This window comes from Manis pentadactyla, chromosome 6, assembly GCF_030020395.1.
Source record: "Manis pentadactyla isolate mManPen7 chromosome 6, mManPen7.hap1, whole genome shotgun sequence".
In the NCBI taxonomy this organism is placed as follows: Eukaryota; Metazoa; Chordata; class Mammalia; order Pholidota; family Manidae; genus Manis; species Manis pentadactyla.
Genome location: NC_080024.1, coordinates 35,053,726 through 35,078,589, shown reverse-complemented (window position 1 = coordinate 35,078,589; position 24,864 = coordinate 35,053,726). Strand labels below are relative to the sequence as shown.

Sequence of the window (24,864 nt, the reverse complement as noted above, 5' to 3'; positions counted from 1 at the left end):
TGCCAGTGACAGCTTTTACATGCCCGGACCCTGTGCAGAAAAGAGTAAACTCAGGTAGCCTGGGTTATTCAAACTTTGTACATTCCCATAAAGGGCCTGTTTTTGTGGCCACTGGCAAGTGTACTGCTTTCCAAGTAACAGAGCACCACAAACTGCATGACTTAAAAGAATGGAAAATTTTTGTCTCACAATTCTGATGGAGGAAAGAAGTCTGAAATCAAGATGTCAGCAGGGCAATACTTCCTCTGAAACCTGGGGAGAATCCTTCCTTTCCTTTCCTTAGTTTCTTTTTTTAACTGAAGTATAGTGGATACACAATTTTTATTGGTTTCAAGTATACAGCACAGTGGTTCAACAGTTAGCAGATTATTAAATCCTCACCCCCACAAGTGAGGTTACTATATGTCAACACAGAAAGCTGATACAGAATCAGTGGCTACATTCTCCATGCTGTATTACCATCTCCATGACCAACATATATTATGACTGAGAATTTTTGCACCCCTTTCCTGCTCACCCACTCCAACCACCCATATCAACTCCTTCCCCATGGTAACCACCAGTCACTTCTCAGTGTCTATGCCTCCACTGGTATTTTGTTCATTTTGTTTTATTTTGTTTTTTTACATTCCCCAAGTAAGTGAAATCATCTGGTATTTGTCTTTATCTGCCTGGCTTATTTCACTGAACATAATAACCCCTAGGTCCATCCATGTTGTTACAAACGGCAGGATTTCTTTTCTTTCTAAGGCTGAATAATATTCCATTGTGTATATGTACCACTCTTCATCCCTTCATTTATTGATGGGCACTTTGGTTGCTTCCCTTCCTTGGCTACTGTAAATAATGAGGTGATAAACATAGGGGTGCATATATCTTTTTGAATTCTGGATTTTGTTTTCTTTGGGTAAATTCCTAGAAGTGGAATTAATGGATTGAATGGTATTTGTATTTTAGTTTTTGAGGAACCTCCACACTGCTTTGCACAGCAGTTGCACCAGTTGACATTCTCACCAACAGTGTAGGAAGGTTCCATTTCTCCACATCCTTGTGAACACTTGTCTTTTGGATAGTGGCCATTTTGACTGATGTTAGGTTATATCTCGTGTTTTTGATTTGCATTTCCCTGACGACTGGCAATGTGCAGCATCTTTTCATGTGCCTGTTTACCATATGTATTTAGTCTTTGGAAAAATATCTATTCAAGTCCTCTACCATTTTTTAATCAGGTTATTTTTCTAGGTGTTGAGTAGTTCTTTATAAATTTTGGATTTTTAATATATTATCAAGTTCTATTATTCCTTCATAATTAGCTGGAATATGCCTGTTAAGAAAAACTTCTCTTTATCTAGTATTTGGTTACGTAGTAGTAGCATTTTTAAAGGAATTTTAATTGAAGTATAGTTGATATACAATTTTTATTGGTTTCAAGTATACAGCACAGTGGTTCAACAGTTAGCAGATTATTAAATCCTCACCCCCACTAGTGAGGTTACTATATGTCAACATAGGAAGCTGATACAGAATCAATGGCTACATTCTCCATGCTGTATTATCATCTCTTCACTAAATCATTTATGAATGTATTTTCCCATACTAGTAGGTTGCCTTTTCTTCTGCTGATGGTGTCCTTTGCTTTACAGAAGCTTTTTAGTTTGACATAGTTGGACTTGTTCATTTTTTATACTGTTTCCCTTGCTCAAGATGTGTCCAGGAAAAACTGCTCATGCTTATGTTCAAGAGATTTTTGCCTATGTTTCCTTCTAAGTTTTATGACTTCATGTCTAACATTTAGGTCTTTGACCCATTTCAAGTTTACTCCTGTGTATAGAGTTAGACAATAACCAGTTTCATTCTCTTACATTTAGATGTCCAGTTTTCCCAACACCAGTTACTAAAGAGGATGTCCTTTCCCCATTGTATAGTTATGGCTCCTTTATCAAAAATTAATTGATCAAATATGTGTGAGTTTATATCCAGGCTATGCATTCTGTTCCACTGATCTATGGGTCTGTTCTTGTTTCACTACCATACTGTTCTGACTACTGTAGCTTTACAGTATAGCTTGAGGTCATGGAGCATAATGCCCCTAGCTTTGTTCTTCTTTCTCAGGACTGCTTTGGCTATTCATGGTCTTTTGTGGTTCCCTATGAATTTTAGGATTACTTGGCCTAGTTCATTGAAAAATGACATTGGTATTTTGATAGGGATTGCATTGAACCTGTAAATTCCTTTGGGATGAATGGCCATTTTGACATTAATTCTCCTATCCATGAGCATGGGATATATTTCCATTTGTTTGTCTTCTTTTTTGTTTGTTTGTTTCATTGTTGTAATTTTTTATGAAGGTATTATTGATATACACTCTTATAAAGGTTTCACATGAAAAAACAATGTGGTTACTACATTTACCCGTATTATCAAATCCCCATCCATACCCCAATGCAGGCACTGTCAATCAGTGTAGCAAGATGACACAAATTCACAACTTGTCTTCTCTGTGCTACACTGTTTTCCTGTGACTGCCCACACCATGTGTACAAAACATAATATCCCTTAATCCCCATCTCCCTCCCTCCTGACCACCCTTCCATACCCCACCACTTTGGTAACAACTAGAGCCTTCTTGGAGTCTGAGTCTGCTGTTATTTTGTTCTTCAGTCTTGCTTCATTGTTATACTCCACAAATGTGGGAAATCATTTGGCACTTGTCTTTCTCCACCTGGCTTATTTCACTAAGCATAATATCCTCCAGCTCCAGCGATGTTGTTGTAAATGGTAGGATTTGTTTCTTATGGCTGAATAGTATCCCATTGTGTATATGTACCACTTCTTCTTTATCCATTCATCTACTGATGGACACATAGGTTGCTTCCATATCTTGGCTATTGTAAATAGTGCTGCAATAAACATAGGGGTGTATATGCCCTTTTGAGTCTGAAAAGTTGTATTCTTTGGGTAAATTCCTAGGAGTGGGATTCCTGACTCTAATGGTATTTCCATTTTTAGTTTTTTGAGGAACCTCCATATTGCTTTCCACAATGGTTGAACTAGCTTACATTCCCACCAGCAGTGCAGGAGGGTTTCCCTTTCTCCACATCCTCACCAGCATTTGTTGTTCTTAGTCTTTTCGATGCTGACCATCCTTCCTGGTGTGAGGTGATATCTCACTGTGGTTTTAATTTGCATTTCCCTGATGATTAGTGATGTGGAGCATATTTTCATTTGTCTGTTGGCCATCTGAATTTCTTTGGAGAATTGTCTCTTCATATTCTATGACCATTTTTTAATTGGGTTATTTGCTTTTTGGGTGTTGAGGGATGTGAGTTCTTTATATATTTTGGATGTTGGATATGTCATTTACAAATATATTCTCCCATGCTGTAGGATGCCTTTTTGTTCTGTTGATGGTGTCCTTTCCATACAGAAACATTTCAGTTTGATGTAGTCCCATGTGTTCATTTTTGCTTTTGTTTCCCTTACTCGAGGAGATGCATTCAGGAAGAAGTTGCTCATGCTGGTATTCAGGAGATTTTTGCCTATGTTGTCTTCTAAGTTTTATGGTTTCATGACTTACATTCAGGTCTTTGATCTATTTTGAGTATACTTCTGTGTATGGGGTTAAACAATAATCCAGTTTCATTCTCTTGCATATAGCTGTCCATTTTTGCCAACACCAGTTTTTGAAGAGGCTGTCATTTCCCTATTGTATGTCCATGGCTCCTTTATCATATATTAATTGACCATATATGGTTAGGTTTATATCAGGGCTCTAAAGTCTGTTCCATTGGTCTATGGGTCTGTTCTTATGCCAGTACCAAATTGTCTTGATTACTGTGGCTTTGTAGTAGAGCTTGAAGTTGTGGAGCATAAACCCCCCAGCTTTATTCTTCCTTCTCAGGATTGCATTGGCTATTCGGGGTCTTTTGCGGTTCCATATGAATTTTAGAATGATTGGCTCAAGGTCACTGAAGAATGCTGTTGATATTTTGATAGAAATTGCATTGAATCTGTAGATTGCTTTAGGCAGGATAGCCATTTTGACAATATTAATTGGTCCTGTCCATGAACATGGGATGTGTTTCCATTTATTGGTATCTTCTTTAATTTCTCTCATGAGTATCTTGTAGTTTTCAGAGTATAGGTCTTTCAATTCTCTGGTTAGGTGTATTCTTAGTAATTTTATTCTTTTTGATGCAACTGCAAATGGAATTGTTTTCCTAATTTCTCTTTCTGCTAGTTCATCGTTAGTGTATAGGAATGCAACAGATTTCTGCGTATTAATTTTGTACCCCACAACTTTGCTGAATTCAGATATTAGATCTAGTAGTTTTGGAGTGGATTCCTTAGGGTATTTTATGTACAATATCATGTCATCTGCAAACAGGGACAGTTTGACTTCTTCCTTGCCAATCTGGATGCCTTTCATTTCTTTGTGTTTTCTGATTGCTGTGGCTAGGACCTCCAGTACTATGTTGAATAACAGTAGGGAGAGTGGGCATCCTTGTCTTGTTCTTGATCTTAAATGAAAAGCTTTCAGCTTCTTGCTGTTAAGTATAATATTGGCTGTGGATTTTCATATATGGCCTTTACTATGTTGAGGTACTTGCCTCTGTACCCATTTTTTTGAGAGTTTTTATTATGAATGGATGTTGAATTTTGTCAAATGCTTTTTCAGCATCTATGGAGATGATCATGTGGTTTTTGTCCTTCTTTTTATTGATGTGGTGCATGATGTTGATGGAGTTCCAAATTTTGTACCATCCTTGCATGCCAGGAATAAATCCTACTTGATCATGATGGATGAACTTTTTGATGTATTTTTGAATTCTAATTTTTGCTAATATTTTGTTGAGTGTTTTTACATCTACGTTCATCAGGGATATTGGGCTATAATTTTTTTGTGTGGTGTCTTTGCCTGGTTTTGGTATTAGAGTGAAGCTGGCCTCATACAATGAGTTTGGAAGTATTCCCTCTTCTTTTACTCTTTCGAAAACTTCAAAGAGGATGGGTATTAGGTCTTCACTAAATGTTTGATGAAGTTCAGCAGTGAAGTCATCTGGTCCAGGGATTTTGTTCTTAGGCAGGTGTTTTATTACCAATTCAATTTTGTTGCTGCTAATTGGTCTGTTCAGACTTTCTGTTTCTTTCTGGGTCAGCCTTGAAAGGATGTATTTTTCTATAAAGTTGTCCATTTCTTCTAGGTTATCCAGTTTGTTGACATATAATTTTTCATATGTTATGAAACTAATAGGGAGTAAAAAGCAGGAGTTACAGTACTTGTATCAGACAAAATAGACTTCAAAACAAAGAAAGTCACAAGAGACAAAGAAGGACATTACATAATGATTAAGGGGTCAATCCAACAAGAAGATATAACCATTATAAATATCTATGTTAATTTTCCCATAGTTATTTTTCCTTTCTCATTTCTGATTCTGTTGATGTGTGTAGACTCTCTTTTTTTCTTGATAAGTCTGGCTAGGAGTTTGTCTATTTGGTTTATTTTCATGAAGAACCAGCTTTTGCTTTCATTGATTCTTTCTATTGTTTTATTCTTATCGATTTTTATTTCTGCTCTAATCTTTATTATGTCCCTCCTTCTACTGACTTTGGGCCTCATTCGTTCTTCTTTTTCTAGTTTCGTTAATTGTAAGGTTAGAGTGTTCATATGGGATTGTTTTTCTTTCCCAAGGTAGGCCTGTATTTTAGTATAGTTTCCTCTAGCACAACCTTTGCTGAGTCCCACAGATTATGTGGTGTTGAATTATTGTTTTCATTTGTCTCCATGTATTGCTTTATCTGTCTTTTTATTTGGTCATTGATCCATTGGTTATTTAGGAGCATGTTGTGAAGCCTCCATGTGCTTGTGGGATTTTTCATTTTCTTTGTGTAATTTATTTCTAGTTGGATACTTTTGTGGTCTGGGAAACTGGTTGGTCCAATTTCAATCTTTTTGAATTTACCGAGGCTCTTTTGTGGCCTAGTATATGATCTATTCTTGAAAATGTTCCATGTGCACTTGAGAAGAATGTGTATTCTACTGCTTTTGGGTGTACAGTTTTGTAGATGTCTGTTAGGTCCATTGATTCTAATGTGTTGTTCAGTGCCTGTGTCCTTACTTATTTTCTGTCTGATTGATCTGTCCTTTGGGGTGATTGGAGTGTTGAAGTCTCCTAGAATGAATGCATTGTATTCTATTTCCCCTTTTAATATTGTCAGCATTTGTTTCACATATTTAGGGGCTCCTGTGTTGGGTGCATAGATATTTATAATGGTTATATCTTCTTGTTGGATTGACCCCTTAATCATTATGTAATGTCCTTCTTTGTCTCTTGTGACTTTCTGTTTTGAAGTCTATTTTGTCTGATACAAGTACTGCAACTCCTGCTTTTTTCTCCCTATTAGTTGCATGAAATATCTTTTTCCATCCCTTCACTTTTAGTCTGTGTATGTCTTTGGGTTTAAAGAGAGTCTCTTGTAAGCAGCATATAGATGAGTCTTGTCTTTTTATCCATTCAATGACTCTATGTCTTTTGATTGGTGCATTCAGTCCATTTACATTTAGGGTGATTATTGACAGGTATGCACTTATTGCCATTGCAGGTTTTAGATATGTGGTTACCAAAGGTTCAAGGTTAACTTCCTTACTGTCTAAGCATCTAACTTAACTTACTTAATATGGTATTACAAACACAATCCAAAGGTTCTTTTTCCCTCCTCCTTTTTCTTCCCCCTCCCCCCTCCATTATTTATATATTGGGTATCATATTCTGTGCTCTTTGTCTGTCACTTGATTGAATTTGGTGATAGTTGATTTAATTTCACATTTGCTTAGTAATTAATGGTTCTACTTTCTTTACTGTGGTTTTATCACCTCTGCTGACAGCTATTAAACCTTAGGAACACTTCTATCTACAGCAGTCTCTGCAAAATACACTGTAGAGATGGTTTGTGTGAGGTAAATTCTTTCAGCTTTTGCTTATCTGGAAATTGTTTAATCCCTCCTTCAAATTTAAATGATAATCTTGCCAGATAAAATAATCTTGGTTCAAGGCCCTTCTGCTTCATTGCATTAAATACATTATGCCACCCCCTTCTGGTCTGTAATGTTTCTACTGAGAAGTCTGATGATAGCCTGATGGGCTTTCCTTTGTATGTGATCTTATTTCTCTCTCTGGCTGCTTTTAATATTGTCTTTATCCTTGATCTTTGCCATTTTAATTACTATATGTCTTGGTGTTGTCTTCCTTGGGTCCCTTGTGTTGGGAGATCTGTGTATCTCCATGGCCTGAGAGACTATCTCCTTCCCCAGATTGGGGAAGTTTTCAGCAATTACCTTCTCAAAGACACTTGCTCTCCCTTTTTCTCTCTCTTATTCTTCTGGTACCCCTATATTGAGAATATTGTTCCATTTGGATTGGTCACACATTTCTCTCAATATTCTTTCATTCTTAGAGATCTTTTTTTCTCTCTGTGCCTCAGCTTCTTTGTATTCCTCTTCTCTAATTTCTATTTCATTTATTGTCTACTGTATCTAATCTGCTTTTAATACCCTCCATTGTACTCTTCAACGATTGGATCTCTGACTGGAATTCATTCCTGAGTTCTTGAGTATTTTTCTGTACCTCCATGAGCGTGTTAATGAATCAGGGAGATTCATGAGGTCGATTTCATTTGAATCCTTCTCAGGTGTTGTATTCACAATTTTACTTTAAACTGGGTTTGGCGTTTCATATTTATATATGGCGCCCTCTAGTGCCCAGAAACTCTACTACTCTCTGGAGCTCCTCAGCCCCTGAAGCAATGTCAAGGGTTGCTGGTGGCCTAATGCCAGGGTAGGGTTTGCTGGTTTGTGAGCCAGGTGGGGCAGGCTGGGAGAAAGGCGCAGTAAGTTGTGTATCATGGAGGAGGTCCTTCAAGCTGTGTAGGCATCCACGGAGCTGTAGTGCCTGAAGACTGAGCGAGTTCTCAACCTGCTGGGCAGAGTGCACCTGGACAATTTTGTCTACCTGTCCTTTCTCATGAGCAGTAAGCTCTGTGCAATCCTTACCCCATTAGTAGCCCTCTTGCTGTTAGGAAGTCTCTCAGACTGCCAACCTTTCTTTTGTCCCAGACCAGCAGGATATGGATCCCTGCTTTCCACAAGTGGCTGGAATCTCAGTCTCTCCAGGTATTCTGCCTGTCTTAGCTTTCAATCCCCCTAATCACGAGAGTACCATGAAAGCACCATGAAATGTAGGCTTGTGCTCCCAGAGCAGATCTCTGGAATTAGGTATTCAGCAGTCCCAGGCCTCCACTCCCTCCCCACTCCATTTCTCTTCCTCCCGCTGGTGAGCTGGGGTGGGGGAAGGGCTTGAATTCAGCCAGGCCATGGCTTTGGTACGTTACTCTGTTCCATGAGATTTATTCTTTTCTCCAGGTATATGCAGTTTGGCACAGCCCTCTTTCCTGTTGCTCTTTCAGGATTAGTTGTATTAATTATATTTTCATATTATATGCTATTTTAGGAGGGAGCCTGTGTCTCACCTCTCACGTCGCCATCTTAAACCCTCAGATTCATCTATTTGTGTCTTCTTTTAATTTCTCTCTTGAGTATCTTGCAGTTTTTAGAGTACAAGTCTTTCACTTCCTTGGTTAGCTTTATTCCTAGATAACCTATGCTTTTTTATGCAATTGTAAATGGAATTGTTTTCCTGATTTCTCTATCTGCTAGTTTGTTGTTAGCATTCAGGAATGCAACAGATTTGTGTGTAATAATTTTGAACCCTGCCGCTGGCTGAATCGTTATTATTTCTAATAGTTTTTTGGTGGCAGCTTCATGTTTTCTATGTGTAGTATCATGTCACCTGCAAATAGTGGTAGTTTTATTTCTTCCTTACCAATTTGGATGCCTTTTATCTCTTTTTGTCTGATTTCTGTGTCTAGGAACTCCATCATTATATTGAATAAAGTGGTGAGAGTGGACATCCTTGTCTTGTTCCTGATCTTAGAGGAAAAGCTTTGAGATTTTCTCCATTGAGTATGATGCTTTCTGTGGGTTTGTCATATACAGCCTTTATTATGTTGAGGTACATTTCTTCTATGCCCATTTTGAGAGAGTTTTTACCATGAATGGATGTTGAATTTGTCATATGCTTTTTCAGCATGTACTGAGATGATCATGTGCTTTTTATCCTCTTTTTGTTTATGTGGTGTTAGATGCTGATTTATGAATATTGTACCATCCTTGCATCCCTGGAATAAATCCCATTTGGTCATGATGGATGATCCTTTTAATAACATTTTTAAGTTCAGTTTTCTAATATTTTGCTGAGCATTTTTGCATCTATGTTCATCAGGGATATTGGTCTATAATTTTTTCTTTTTTCTTGTAGTATCTTTGGTTTTGGTGTTAGAGTGATGCTACCCTCATAGAATGAATTTGGAAGTATTCCCTCCTTTTCTACTTTTTGGAATACTTAAAGAAGGATGGGAATTAGCTTGTCTGTAAATGTTTGGTGGAATTCAGCTGTGAAGTAATTCAGTCCTGGGTTCTTGTTTTTTTTGTTTTTTTTTTATTAGGCATTCAATTTCATTTCTGGAAATTGGCCTGTTCATATTGTTCTGTTTCTTCCTGGGTCCATCTTGGAAGGCTGTACTTTTCTAGAAATTTGTCAATTTCTCCCAGGTTTCCAATTTATTGGCATGTAATTTTTCATAGAATTTTCTAATAATTCCTTTTATTTCTGAGGTATTCATTGTGATTATTCTTTCTTTGTTTCTGATTTTGCTTAGATGTATACACTCTGTTTTTTTCTTGATAAGTCTGGCTAGGGGTTTATCTAGCTTGTTTATTTTCTCAAAGAACCGTGTTCTGGTTTCATTAATTTTTTTCTATAGTTTTTCTCCTTCTCTATTTTATTTATTTCTGATTTGATTTAGTATTTCCCTCCTTCTACTAACTTTGTTTGTTCTTTTTCTAATTTCTTTAGTTATGAGTTTACAATGTTCATTTGGTATTGTTCTTGCTTTCTGAGGTAGGCCTGTGTTGCTATGTACTGCCCTCTTAGAACCACTTTTGCAGCATCTCACAAATTTTAGACTGTTGTATTTTTGTTTTCATTTGTCTCCATAGATTGCTTGATTTCTACTTTGATTTGTTCATTGATCCAATAATTATTTAGAAGCATGTTGTTTACCCTCCATGTGTTTGTTGGGTTTGTTTTCTTCATGTAATGTATTTCTAGTTTCATACCATTGTCATCTAAGAAGTTGCTGGATGCAATTCCAATCTTTTTTAATTTATTGAGGCTCTTTTTTTTAATTGAAGTATCATTGATATACAATCTTATGTTCATTTCAAATATACAACACAGTGGTTCAACAGTATTAAATTCACACTTCCTCTACTGCAGTTACTATCTACCAATGTAGAAAGATGTGACAGAATCATTGACTATATTTTCTATGCTGTACTAACAACCCCTGTGACCAACTTATATTGTAACTGAATTATTGTGCCCCTTTTGGATAGAGGATTCTTGGTTTAACGTCCTTTTGTTACAGTACATTAAATATTTAATGCTACTTCTTTCTGGCCTGTAAATTTTCTGCTGAGAAATCTGCTGATAGGCTCATGGGGTTATCATATAAGTAATTTTTTTTTCTCTCTCTGGCTGCTTTCAAAACCGTCTCTTTATCTTTAATCATCATTCTAATTATTGTATGTTTTGGTATTGTCTTCCTGGGGTTCCTTTTTTTAGGGGCTCTCTATGCTTCCAGGATCTGAATGTCTTATTTCCTTCCCCAGTTTGGGAAAGTCTTCATCAATGATCTCATCAAAGATACTTTCTACTCCTTTGTTTCTCTCTTCTTCTTCTTCTTCTGGTACCCCTATTATGTGAATATTATTTCATTTGGAGTTGTCAAACAGCTCTCTTAGAGGCTCTTTTTTTCCTCTCTGTTCCTCAGCTTCATTGTTTTCCATCTCATTGACTGTTTCCTCTACTGCAGCAATCTATTATTCATTCCTTCTATTGTATATTTAATTCCAGCTTTTGTATTTTTCAGCTGAGCGGCTCTTTTTCAACTCTTCTCTTTGTGGAAGTCCTCCCTGAGATCATCAATACTTTAATGCAGATCAGTAAGTATATTTATGACTGTTACTTTGCAGTTTTTATGAAGATGATTGGTGACCTCCATTTCTTTAGTCCTCTTTCTGGTGTCTTATCCTGTAGTTTTGTTTGGAATATATTGCTCTGCCTCCTTATTTTGTCAGGGTTTCTGTGTTTCTTCCTTTCTATTAAATAGATCTGCTATGCTTCCTGGTCTAGAGAGTAATTGCTTTATGAAGAATGTGTCCTGTGGTGCCCAGAAACTCAAGACTCTTTACTCTCCAGTGCCTGGTTCTCCTTTGCTGTGGAGCCCAATTGCTGTTGGTGTGCCATGGGTGGGGCCGCCTTTCTGCCTGTCTGTCCACAGTAGCTGATCTCAGTTTGCTACAAGTTACACCTCATCTCAGCCAGCCCTTCATGAATTGAGAGCAGCAATGCTACTGTCTGGATAGTTTTGGGCAGTCCACCCTCTGCTGCCTTGCAGCAATGGCAGTGCTGCTGGGTTAAAGGGCTGGTGAGGCAGATGCACAGTGCTGGGCTGCAGAGCACCATGTGGGCCATCAGCAAGGAGAAATAAGTACTCTGGGCTGGCTCCCACAGGTGCCTTCCCACTTGGGCTGAAAAAGGGCTGAGATATCTGGGAAAGCCTCCCTCTTGCCTGCCAGGCAGCAAAGTCTGACCACTGCTGGGCCAAGTGGGCTGGGCTGGTGGGCATATGTACAGAGAAGCACCTCGAGGCTGACCAACCAGCATGGGGGATGGTGCATTTGGGGCTGGGATGGTGGAAGGGTTGGGATCTTGATTGATCATAGCTTTGCCACTTTACCCTTCTCTGTGTGGTCTTCTCTTCTTCACCAGGTGTAGGTGGTCTGTTTTGTAGTCTTCAGGTAGTTTTCAGGGTTAGTTGTATTTGCTGCAGTTGCTTCCTTGGTGTGTGTGGAAGGAGGTTTCTACCTTGCCCTCCTACTCCACCACCTTTTTTTCTCCTTCCTTTCCTTTTCTAGCTTCTGGAGTTGCCATCAATTCTTGTTATCCCCTGGCTTGTAGATGCATCACTCCAATTTCTGCCTCAATTGTCACATGGTATTTTCTTACTATGTCTGTGTCTGTTCTCCTCTTTGATAGTGACAGGACACCAGCAGGTTAAAGACCCACCTACTCCAGTATAGCTTCATCTTAACTAATTACATTTGCAATGACCTATTTCCAAATAAGGTCACACATTCTGAGGTACTGGGGGGTTAGGACTTCAACACTTTTTGTGGGGGACACAATTCAATTCATAACAGCTGGGTCTTGGGAAGTAAACCCTTGAAATAGTCTCATAAAAGTGTTTTGCATGTTTGGGGCCTTGAATCACACTATACCAATTTGGGTAGTCTCTGCAAACAATGTGATTATGGTAAACAATTTTCCTTTTGGAGGTCTAATACTTTAGAACTGTAGTCTGTGTGACTGACCCCCAATAAAAAATCCTGGACATTTAGGTTTAAGTGATCTTCCTCAGTAGACAACATTTTACACATGTTGTCACAACTCATTACTGGAGGGATTAAGCATATCCTTTTCAACTCCACTGGGAGAGCACTCTGGCAGGCTTGTAGCTCATTTCCTCTAGACTTTACCCATGCACACTGTTTTGCTGATTGTGGGTAAAATTGTAATATTTCCAGAATATCTCACCTGGCTTTAGTATATCTGCATATCAATAGGCATTCAGAGGTGGAAAGAAGTATGGCTTTAGTGCACTTGTATCATTCCTCAGGGGTGGAGAGAAGTTTATCTCCAAATCAATGGGTAATTACCTGGGCAAGGAGGGCTTATCTGTACTGAAGAAGTGAGGGGAGGGCCTGTTTTGCTTCTGCTGGAGCGGGAAAGAGGAGAAAGATGGCCCTGGACTGCAGTTTGTAAGCAGTAAAAGGGTTTTAAACTTTATTTCTCCCTTTAACTGATTTCAGTTTTCAGAGGTATTTTGCCCTGGATTTCCTCTCTGCAGACTTACACTGATCCACATCATTTAATTGTAAAAAAAAAAAAAGTATAACTATGAATATAATGACTTATGAGTCATTCTAACAAGTTATGAAATCTGGGGATTATCTGGTGGACCCCTAAACATAGCTCATAAGCCCTTGTGACATAAATCTAGTAAATGATAATGGTCTCCTGGCTTCCTGCTAGAACAAGAAGTTCCAGGCTCATCTTGTACAATTCCTGTCCTAGACCTAGGATCAAACATTTCTCTAAGGAACTCTTGTTCCTTTCATTGGGAAATAATATTTAGAGACTGTATTCTGGATGCCAAAGAATGAGCATGTCTTAAAAACACCTTATTTCAGGAAAATATGCTGAATTTTAGAGTAAATTTTTCAAATACTGAATAATTGTTTAAAGTAGTTGGCATTCGGAATCAAGGAAGGAATTGGTGTCCAGGTCTGGTGACATTTTTACCTTTAAAAAAAGTCTTCCTTACCTAGTTAACTGACAAAGTTCAGAAAAAGCTCTTCCTGAAGGCAAAAATATTTGAGTTACATTTTTAAAGGTAATCCAGAACTGCAATAAAAAAGAGAAATCAGGAAATTGGATTTAGGGGGATGAAGCAGGCACAGGCATCTAAGTGCCTAAATATTTCTTCCTTTTTTCTTACTGTGAGTATTATTACTTTTTGAATAGTACTAGTGAAGTCCTGCTGTACTCTTGTTATTTTTAAATACAATTAAATGTAAAGGAGCTTATTCTTAAAATTTAGATTTACAAATTAACAGCTAGTTGAATCTGTCAATCTTTTTTCTTTATAGTATTATGCTTTTTGTTTTTTTAATGAACTTTTCTATGCTGAGGTTATAATTCCTATTTTCTCCTTAAAGATTTTTGTACTATTATAGGCAATATGTTATTAGCCAATACTTGTATAGCACTTATTATATATCAGGCACTGTTCTAAACATTTTATATAAGTCATCTACTATTTACAACAACCCTATATGGTAGGTACTGTTATCATCCCATTTTATAGATGAAGAAACAAACAGGCACTAATAGGTTATATCACTTGCCCAAAGTCACATAGTTATTAAATGGCAAAACCAGGTCTTGTCAATCTAGACTATAAAAACTCTAAATATCTCACCAACTCACAGGATATTATATGTATTTATTATACTAAGAACATCATGTTTATTTTACCTGGTCAGTAAGATACCTTGGAAAGATATAAGCCTGTCAGAGCGTAGAAAAATTACATGAAAATTTAGGAGCCTGCCACCTTAGGAGGTCTCTAGAGGTTTAGTGTCTGGAGTATATCAAGACATACTCTTAAAAATACAGACCTGGTTTGCTGCCATAGTTCAGCCCACAACCACCACTTAGAAACACAGTGCTTGGTGGGTCTCTTATTAAAGTTTTGCAAATAACTGCATTTTAAAGTGCAGCTTTGCTCATTTTCTGAATAATCCATAAAGTTGCCAGTTTTAAATGGGGCCCAGGACATAAGGCAGTGTGTAGCAGGTCAATGAGGTAATGCAAGATACTCTGCCATTTGGGCCTTAGATCCAACCAACTCAGCAGTGTTTGAAGTGTCTATAGTAGATGATGAAGTAGCTACATAAAGCTACCAGTAGGCCCTACTAGGAGAATCAAAGCATAGACCCCTAGGCATGCAGCCCCACAGAGATCAGGGCTTCCCAACCTCAACATATTAGCATTCTGGTCACTCCTGACATTGTGAGGGGCTGTCCTGGGCATGGTAGGATGTTTAGCAGCATCCCTGGCCTCAACCCACTAGATGTCAGTAGCCCCTCCCCCAAGTTGTGACAAAATGTCTTCAAACATTGCCAGGTATACTCTGGAGAGTAGTATTCTCCCTGGTTGAGAACTTCTGCTTTAGAATAAAGCTAAGCCCTCTTCTGCAGATGATTATTCTACTTTTGAGAAAGAGCTTCCTACTTGACTTTTTCTCCCTGATAGAGAATTTTTGTCTACTCTTAAGAGCCAGCTGTTCTGACCCATCAAGCCAAAAAGTTGAATGTGCTTTTAATATAAAGCATTCCATCATTAGTGAAAGTGATACTGTGTGTCAGACATTAGATTTTCCTCTCCTTCATGATATACGAGAGAACTATACTTCTCTTCCTTCTTTAAGTCAAATGTGACCTTATGCATTGCTTGATCAATAAGCAAAATTGATTTCTGCAGAAGTATTTAAATGCCAGTATGTACTAACCAGCCTGTTCTTTCCTTGCCACTATGATAACAGAAGCAGAGATAAATATAGAGATGCACTGCTGAGCCATCATATGAAGAACAGCCTGGGGTCATCCAGACTTGCAGCAGATTTTACATGAGAAAAAACTAAATCTCTTTTTTTTAAAATTTTAAGTCATGATTTGAAGCCTGGTAATTACCATTACATAAGTAGCTATCCTATTGAAATGGTTATACATGTGATGAAGTTAGAGCAGCCCCTAAAAGCATAAATAAGCCTTAAAAACAAATGGTTCAGACATCCATGTCACATACTTCCACTAAATGTTAACACTCCCTTAGTCTATGGCCTCCTAGAGTTCCCTGTGACCAAAGAAAGAAAAAAGAAAACTTCAAGCCTAGTTTACACCTGGTTCCAAATGACATGCTGGCATTACTCCTACACAGAGGTAGCCCTGCAGGACAGGAGAAAAGGAGAAAATCTTTCTAGTGTGCAGATCTTCAAGCAGTTGTATCTGGTTGCTCACCATGCCTGAAAAGACCAATGACCAGAGGTACACATACATGGTTTGGCCAATAGCCTGTGTCACCAGTACTTGTTCAATATACTCATGAACAAAACAGCCCTTTCTGCAGGAACAGACATTATACCCTGGCTCAACACAGACTTCCCCTCACTAATGTGCATCTACAGTTCCACAACATGTTTCATACCTCCACTCATTTTCTTAAATGACTCGCCTCTCTGGAATATTTCTAGCATAACTACCCTACTCTTCTCTCAAGACTCAGATCAACTGTCATCTCCTCTATAAAGCCTTTTCTTAGCATACCATCCTATATCCACTCAAAGCCCTTTCTTTCCCCTCACTCACAAATTCTCAACCTAGAATCAACAGACCCTCAGGGATCTGTGAATAAAATTCATAAATTTTGTTGGGAAGAAAATTACATAATTACTTTAACTAATCTTCAACTAAAATGTATCACTTCATTGGAATTATAAATGTAGGCAAAACAAAAAACCCTACAGTATTTTCTATATCTTGGTCACTAATAGATATTACAGGTATTTTCATATCAAATTACAGCAGACATCAAAATATCATTTATACTAATCACTACTTCATGTCAGATTTCTCTGGCTAAAGAGCTCCTGCCCTACCTGGAATAAAAGTGTTTCCAACAACAGTATCTTTAAAGGCACAAAAAACATAAAGAGTAATTCTTTTAGGACATCTTTTTCCTGGCTTTCAGGAAGGGAAATAGCACTTATCCCTTCCCCTTAGGAAGCAGAGAATGGTTGATTTCTTTTCATTAATATTGCTCTTCCAAATTGGTCACCTCCCCCTCTACACTTTAAGCCTCTTATAAACTGATAGGGTAGGCAGAATCATAGTGGTAACTAGTCCAAACAGTCTGCAGTACTTAATACCTTCTGTTCTCAAAAACCTATGTACAGCTTTGTGAGTCCTATTATTAAACCATAACTTTTCTAGGGCAGGGAGTATTTCTCAATTATGTTTGTATTTCCAGTTCCTAACAGGGCCTAGCACACAGCCCTTAATTCATGTCTATCAAATGAAAACAGCAACAACTAAGCAGTCAGCAGCAAACTCAACAAAGATGACAGGGAGTAAATATGGCAGAGACCCCTAGTTCACATCCAGTACAGACCCCACCCCTACCCCAACTAATTTAATCTATACGCTCAGCTAAAAGCCACTTCTAAACCTTATTTATAACTAAGTACAGCCAAATGACTAAGTTCTGGCCAATGAGATCACAGAGAAACACTGTGTAGGGAATTCTAGAAAGGTTTCTTTAAAGATGAGAGGTATGACCATTTTGTCCTCTGCCTTTCCTCCTGCCTAGAATATGAATGTAAAGATCACAACCATTCTGTGATCTTGAGAAGGGAAGCCACGTGCTAAGGATGGCAAAGGAAAAAGGCAGAAGCAGCTTAGGTCATTCAGTTCTGTGGGTTTGCCATATCAGTCCTAGATTGCCAGTTTCTGAATTTTTTTTTCACAAGACAAAGAAATGAACTATGTTCTTGTTTAAGCAATGGTTATTTCTTCTCTGTTCCTAGCAACCAAACACAATTCCTAACTGATAAGAGATGCCACCAGCAAATTTGTGGCCCAAGACACCAACAGTTATTTCAGCTATGCTTCAGTTTAATGTGTACAAAATATATTTCCATTGAAATAGGGGCTAGAGTAGGAGGCAAGATTGAAAAAAGAGCCTGTACTCTGTGAAGGTACACCACCATTATATTATAGTTCAAGTGGAGGGGACACAGAGTAGTTTAGTACACTGACAAGATTTCCTAATACAGTACTGTAACTTCTTGCCAACATTTGAGTTACATTGTAGAAAAGTAATGTGGCTCATAAAACTAACTGGCAAGACAAAATTATATGAAACTAAGAGATTAGGAAAAATATACATTTTAATGGAAGAAGTTAAATCAGCTGTTTAAAACCTGTTCAAATAAAAAAAAACCAGCGACCTCTTTATAGATTAACTTCCTTCAAGTTTTCAGGGAACACCGCTGTACCATAGCAAACAAGGCTGATTCTTCCACATACTATGTAGACTATTCTATTTCATAAAAATTTTGAACCTGTCCTGCCTGGATTGCCTTTTAATGTTTTCTGTACTTGTGTTATTTTACTTGCTGTTTCAGCAAAACTTTTCAAGAACTTTTACAGTGATTGTGTCATTTTTTTTGGATTGTTTTTCATCCTTACATCAAGAAAATGGAAAATAATCTGATCTCGCTGTGGATTACTGTTTTGGACTGAATTTTTGTGTCTCCCTAAAATTCATATATTGAAATAAACCTCCAATATGATGGTATTAGGAGGAAGCACTTGGGGGTGGAGCTCTCATGAACGGGATTAGTACCTTTATGGAAAAGACCCCAGGGAGCTCTCACCCTTTCTCACACAGTAAGACAGCTGTCTCTGAACCAGGAAGCAGGCCCTCAGCAAACACACAGTTTGCTGGCACCTTGATCTTGGACTTTCCAGCCTCCTGAACCATGAGAAAGAAATATTTGTTGTTTAAGCCGCCCAGTCTATGATACTGTTATAGCAGCCTGAACTGACTGAGACACAGGTCCTTTTCTAGCTTGGTGAGTTGCTCTGACCAACAGAATGTAGTGGAAGGGCCATAATGTAAGTTTCAAAGCCTCAGCCCCAAAGAAGCTTTGCAGCCTTGCAGCTTCTACCTTCACCTTTAGAATGCTACCAGGAGAATGCCACGGAAGTTTGTGAGACTAGTCTACAAGAGGATGAAAAGCCACGCAGAGAAGACTGAAGCACTTGACAGCCAGCACCAACTGCAAACATGTGAGTGAGGACATCTTGGACCTTCCAACTCAGTCAATTCTTCAGTAGCTTCAACTGCATGAGACAAGTGAAACCAACAGAGGAACTGCTCAGCCAACCTAGAGAATACTGAAAAATAATTCATCTTTTTGTCCCAAGTCATTAAGTTTTGGGGTGGTGTGTTAGGCAGCAATACAAACAAACTTTAAAATAACAGTACTTAATCGTTTCTTGAAAGTGAGAAATATCACTTGAGATTTTTCTGTTTTTATCTTTAATTCATCTACTACAATGTCCTGGAGGTCACACTGACCCCAATGCTTCATTCCACTGTGATTAAAAAAAAAAATTAATGGATGAAAGTACAATGAGGAGCTACTAAAGGTCTTTGTGTAAACAAAGTAATATGTGATAGGAACTTTATAAAGAGCACTCTGGTTGTACTGCAGAAGGGACTGGAGGGAGGAAAGACTGAGGCCAGACGACTGCTGGAATGGTCCTGGTGAGAGGCCTGGCAGGGCGAGAGCCTTGCAGGGTGACAGGCCCCATGGGATGAGGCGCTTCGTAGGGTGAGAGCCTCGTAGGGTGTAAGGCTGCTGCTGCTGTTATACTTGCTACATATTTATCATGCACCAATACTGTAATAACAACCTTACATTTGCTAATTTAATCTCTAAAACAACTGTTTTGAAAACCTTTTTATTTTGAAATAACTGCAGACTCACAAAAGTTTCCAAAATATATGCCAGGAGGTCCCAGGTACTTTTTGCCCAGTCCTCACAATGGTAACATCTTGCATAACTGCAGTAAACTAGTAAATCCAGGGAACTGACCTTAATACAGTCCACAGAGATTATTCCAATATTACTAGCTTTACAAGCATTCATTTCTGTGTGTAGCTCAACACAATTTTAATAACATGTAGATTTGTATAACTACCACCACAATCAAGACACAGAACTGCTCTATCACCAAGAGGCTCCCTTGTAGTCACCTACTCCCCTCTCCCTGATCCCTGGCAACTGCTAACCTGTTCTTCATCTTTATAACTGGTTTATTTCAAGAATATCATATAAATGGAATTATACAGTACATAACCTTTTGAGACTGGCTTTTTTCACTGGAGATCCAAAGTTGTTTCACGTATCAGTATGTCATCCTTTTTTATTGCTGCACAGCAGTCCATGGTATAAAAGTGCCAGTTTGTTTAAACACTCACACTTTGAAAAACACTGGGTTGCTTCCAGTGTTTGGCTATTAGGAATAACGCTGCTATGAACATTCATATACAGGTTTTTGTGTGAATACAAGTTCCAATTTCTCTGGAATAAATGCCCAAAAGTATAGATGCTGGGTTGTACAACCCTGTTTTTAAAGATAAAGAAATGCAAGCTATAAATGGGATTCTAATCTAGATGGTCTGCCTCTAGGTCCCAATTCCTCATACTATTTCTAGTAGTAAATGTAATTAAAGAAACAGTTAAGAAGGGTTCAGTCAACAGAACCTAGCATTGCTCAGATGAGGAGTTTACAGATAAAGTGTCAGAGATAACACCACATTCCAGCTTCAGTACATTAGATAGATGATAAAAGATAAAACATGAATTCACTTTTGACATATTGTATTTGAGAAACCTGCAGGGCATCCTCATCTAACAGGTAGTTAGATTTATAGAATAGCAACTAGAGATCAAGCAGCAGCTCTGTATTATCATAAAGATTTGAGAATCATCACATTTAGATGCTAATTGAGTTAATTAGATCAGAGGGACAGGGTATGGAATGAAGAGACATTTAACAACAGAACCTTGAACAGAAACATTCATTTCTTCTGTTTTTTTCCCCATAAACAATAAAACAATAGGTACTGTGATAGACTGCAAATTCGTATTAACTTCAGATCTTATAAACACTTCATGTCTACTATATGAGTTTTATGATCATCTTAAAAGTAGAAAAAACAACAATATACTCTCCCCTCCCTGCTCCCTTTGATATTTAAAAAGAACTACAAAAAGAATATATACTGAAACTTCAGTACTACTCTGCATGATACTATAATGGAGGATACATGACATTATACTTTGTCCAAACCTGCAGAATGTACAATACCAAGACTGAACCCTAATGTAAACTATGGACTTTAGATGATGATAATGTGTTAATGTAGGATCATCAACTGTAACAAATGTACCTCTCTGCAGAGGCTACTGATAATGCAGGAGATTATGCATGAATATATGGGAAATTTCTGTACCTTCCACTCAATTTTACTGAGAACTTAAAACTGCTCTAAAAATTATAATCTAGGGAAAAAAAAATTGAGCCTCAAAAAAAGCCTCTTTTTACAAAAGAATATGTAAAAATCAAAATTTTTACTCCCTGCACCAACTCCCTCCACCAAGTTTTCAAGAAATATATGGGGAAAGTAATTTAAGGAGTAAATTGACAAATCTTAGTAGATAACAAAAGTCTATATTAATTAGGAATAAAGCACTATCAAGCGTCAAGGGTTATGTCAATTATATCTCAATAAAAAAAAGAGTCAAGGATCCATAAAGACAAAGGTGATAAGTAAATTTGATTTTAACATTTCTTGGAGTTCAGTGTTTTATAACAGAACAAAATAGCCATTTTATAATCATGCTTTGCCATTCAGTAAATTGGTGCCACTTACTATATTTTATGACTACCTATGAGTAATCATATTTCAAATTTAGAAAGAACTATAATTCTATAAATAATCAAAGTTACACCTCTTAACATATTACAGAATTCTTACTCTTTTCTCTCCAAAATAAAAGTCTACTCATTTACTTTTTCTCATACTACACTCTGTAGCAGGCAGACACCCAAACAGAAAGTCCAGAGTTCATAAAGATGAGCCATGAATTTCTAGAAATTCTAAAGTCAACACATTCACAATTTCAAGTTTTAAACTACTGAGTGAATGTTTATGCAAAAGATAAATGTATTTCTTCATATCAGCAGAATTTCAAAAAGACCTTTAATCGAGAAAACTTCCAATTCTTATTTTCAATTCTAGTTTAATTCTAGAACTAGATAGCTTTCACAGACATAAAGAGAACAAGATGTGAGTAAATATCTGTGAACATTAGCACAGATCTGAATCGTCAAAGAAATTAGCTTCGTTTATGGCAGCTAAGTGCCAAGTAAAAACTCATCCAAACCAAAACATTCAGAAACAATTTTTATTTCTGGCAACTTTAACTCCTGGCTAGAAAAATCTATACCATCTATGACATTAAATGGTAAGAATTTATTGAGCTATAAAAATATTGGTATATTTGGCAGCCCTTTCCAACTGAAACTACTGTTACTCTTTCATATGACAAGTATGACAGCCTTGAATTACATCAATGATTCTAAAGTCAAAGACAGTGGTGAACCATATCATATACAGGACTTTTTTCCTTCAAAATATATCTACCTCCTTTCACACTGCCCCTACCACTAAGATTCTCAAGAGAAGTGAAGATGATATAATGGTTATGTGTGTGTGTGTGTGTTCCTTTTCTTAAGCACCTGGATTATCCTGATATATATGTAACTCCACTTTCATGGAGACTTTCTGAATTAGGTCCAACTCTATTTTTAACATTGTATTAATAGCAGGCAAAAGGAGCTGGAGCTACAAAGTTACATGAGCTTAGAAGGCTCTGCAGGTAAGGGGCCGTACTTACACCAGCTACAAGCCATTTTCAGAGTTTACTGTGCCAGCTCCCTCCAGAAAACGATTATATTTTAGACAATGACAAATGTTCAGTTCATCATCCTAAGAGAAGTACATAATATACTAGCCAGATAAAAATGTAAAAAGAAGCTATTTTGGACATAAAAAAAAAACCCTAAGAAGCCACAGTTAATCAAAGACAAAAATCCTCTGTTCTTGCATTCAAAGAACAATACCAAAGTACTATTCTGTGCAACTGATAACTTGTTTGGAGACTTTCTGTCCATGTTTTACCATTTAGTTTTTCATTACATAGCATTGGTTTTCCACTATAAAGCTCAGTCGAGCTGAAAATCTTATCATTCTAGAATTTAATGAACTACTACAGAATGCCAAAACTGTGTATTAAAAACAACCAAATTTATTCTGGATTGCATGTCAAGATGCCTTAAGAGTTGGATTAAAAAACAAACTCTCAGTCTTTTTTAGAGCAATTATACTTTTTTACAGCCATTGTTTCAAATTCCTTGTAAACAGCTCCAATACTGAAATGTGGCCAAAAAAATGGACTTCTAATGATGTATCAGCCAATTATTATTATATTCTAATTTGGACGAGTGTTCCTTAACTTAAATCACTTGCTAATTTCCTACTCAATGTTCAACTTTATTGCATTCTACTATGACACCTACTGGCCATTCAAAATCAGCCATTAGTTCTCTAAGACAGTTCTAGGAGACTGGTTACGTAATAACACACACACACCACTCTGCATAAAAGCTGAGATTTGTTCACAGGTGCTCACACTATAGAACTGCAACTAAAATAGAAGCAGAAGTATTCTTTGTGCGTGAGATAGTATTATTCTTGCGAAAATATAAAAGAACAGAGAATATAATATCAAGTATCAAATTGTTTATCTGAAGCATTGATAAATATCTCAGTACTCTATAAACATCTCAGAACAAACTCTAATGATCCACCTCTTAACCAAATGCTGTTTAGAGAAAAAAATGAATTTCTGATTTAGGTTCTGGGCTATACTAATAGGATAATCATTAACAGAAAAACTACTTGCAAATACTATATTAGTCCTCATCGTCTATGCTAACGGCAACATTTCAATCAGCTTACATTTTTGGCAATTTACAATACTTCTTTTAAAACTTTGCCGGTGAGCTATAAAATCAAGTTTTTAATGTAGTTTATCCTTCCATAACACACAATGAATGGAATTCCTATTGTAATTCTACATTTCATTGTGCAATGAATTATAAAAACTCAGAAAAAACATATTTTACAGTTAATTATGTCTGTAAACACATTCTACCTCAGAGAGGTTCAAAGAACATACTTTTTAAACCTAAGAAATAATTCATGACTAGTTACTCTGACTTACAGAGCAAATTACTTAAAAGATGACCCACCCCCCCATTCTGCCACCACCTTATTTTCATTGTCCCTAACATCTACAATATCTATGGGCATGGGGCAGGGGATGAGGGAAGGCGGTGAATCTACCAACTAATTTTCTACTCATTTTCCAACTTGCACTTACCTTCTACTATCGATTTTTCGAGGCTGCCCGCTTTCCTGAAGATTAAAAAAAGTATCTGTAATCAATCTTGACACGCAAAATTCATGAACTACAAAACGTGAACCTGCCACGCTCCCCACGCTCATCTCAAACTAACATCTCTGTTAATCCAAGTTCATATCTGAGATAAGGTCTTCGTGACTACTCTATTCTTCACGCTTTTTCGCCTACAGATCCTGCCGAGGTACAAAGCACTCAAACAACGAAACAAAGCTCTAACAACGAAAAAGAGCTATTTTGACACACCAACTGGTTGCAAGAACTACTCTTCCAAGAGATTCGACCTAGTTGCTTGGACAAATACCAGCCAAGGATTACATAATATATAAGCTATAAGGAGTTTCAAGGATCTGACCGCCAGTAAATATCTTCCTTCTCCGCTCTCCTTACTCACCCCGAGAAATGGCCCTAAGAAGCAATCCCCAGGATTCCTCTCAGGTGCCTGCAATGCCGCGTCCTTTTCTCTCCAAGCTTTGGGCAGGCAATTCCTTCAACCCTCACGAACTGTCTTGAGGGAGCCGTCTCTCTCCTTCCTCTGCTGGCGCCACCGCAGCCCCCCACGCCCTAGGCCCCCATGTCGCCCCACAGGGCTCAGCCTCCACCCGCCTCTGCTGCCTTCTCACGACCCTCCCAAACTGCCACCTGGTCTAGGAGAAATTCCGGAACCGTCAACACGAGCTACCAGCTTCCCAGACCACCCTCGTCAGATCCCCTCTATAGTTCCTGAAGCCAGGGAAGAAGAAAATTCCTCCTGATCTAGAACTCTGCGTCCCCCAAAGGCAGCGCCGCCGCCTACCTGTCACCCGGCTGCCTCGGGCTTCTTACCGCCACCGCCTCCCGCAGCAGCCTGCCAGCTGCAGCGCAACAACCAGCCCTCCCATTCGCTGATCCCACGCTCTAACAACAGCCTCCCTAATTGGCTGCCTGTGTTTACGG

General features: G+C 37.8%; 1 protein-coding gene across 11 annotated transcripts in view; it reads right to left on the bottom strand.

The window, feature by feature from the left end:
• The window catches only part of HYCC2 (hyccin PI4KA lipid kinase complex subunit 2), a 115,007-nt gene that overhangs the window by 89,922 nt on the left and 221 nt on the right, over positions 1-24,864 (bottom strand). For 2 of the 11 annotated variants that reach the window (XM_057503704.1, XM_036927924.2), the window contains exons 1-3: positions 24,725-24,797; positions 23,890-23,924; positions 22,342-22,382 (exon numbers count right to left, since the gene is read on the bottom strand). The exons of 1 other annotated variant lie outside the window; for it this stretch is intronic. The gene's annotated coding sequence lies outside the window, so the exon portion shown is untranslated. Of the gene's footprint in view, positions 1-22,341; positions 22,383-23,889; positions 23,925-24,322; positions 24,693-24,724; positions 24,818-24,864 lie in introns of those variants that run through there. 8 more of the 11 variants (XM_036927927.2, XM_036927926.2, XM_057503708.1 and 5 more) reach the window with 8 other exon arrangements.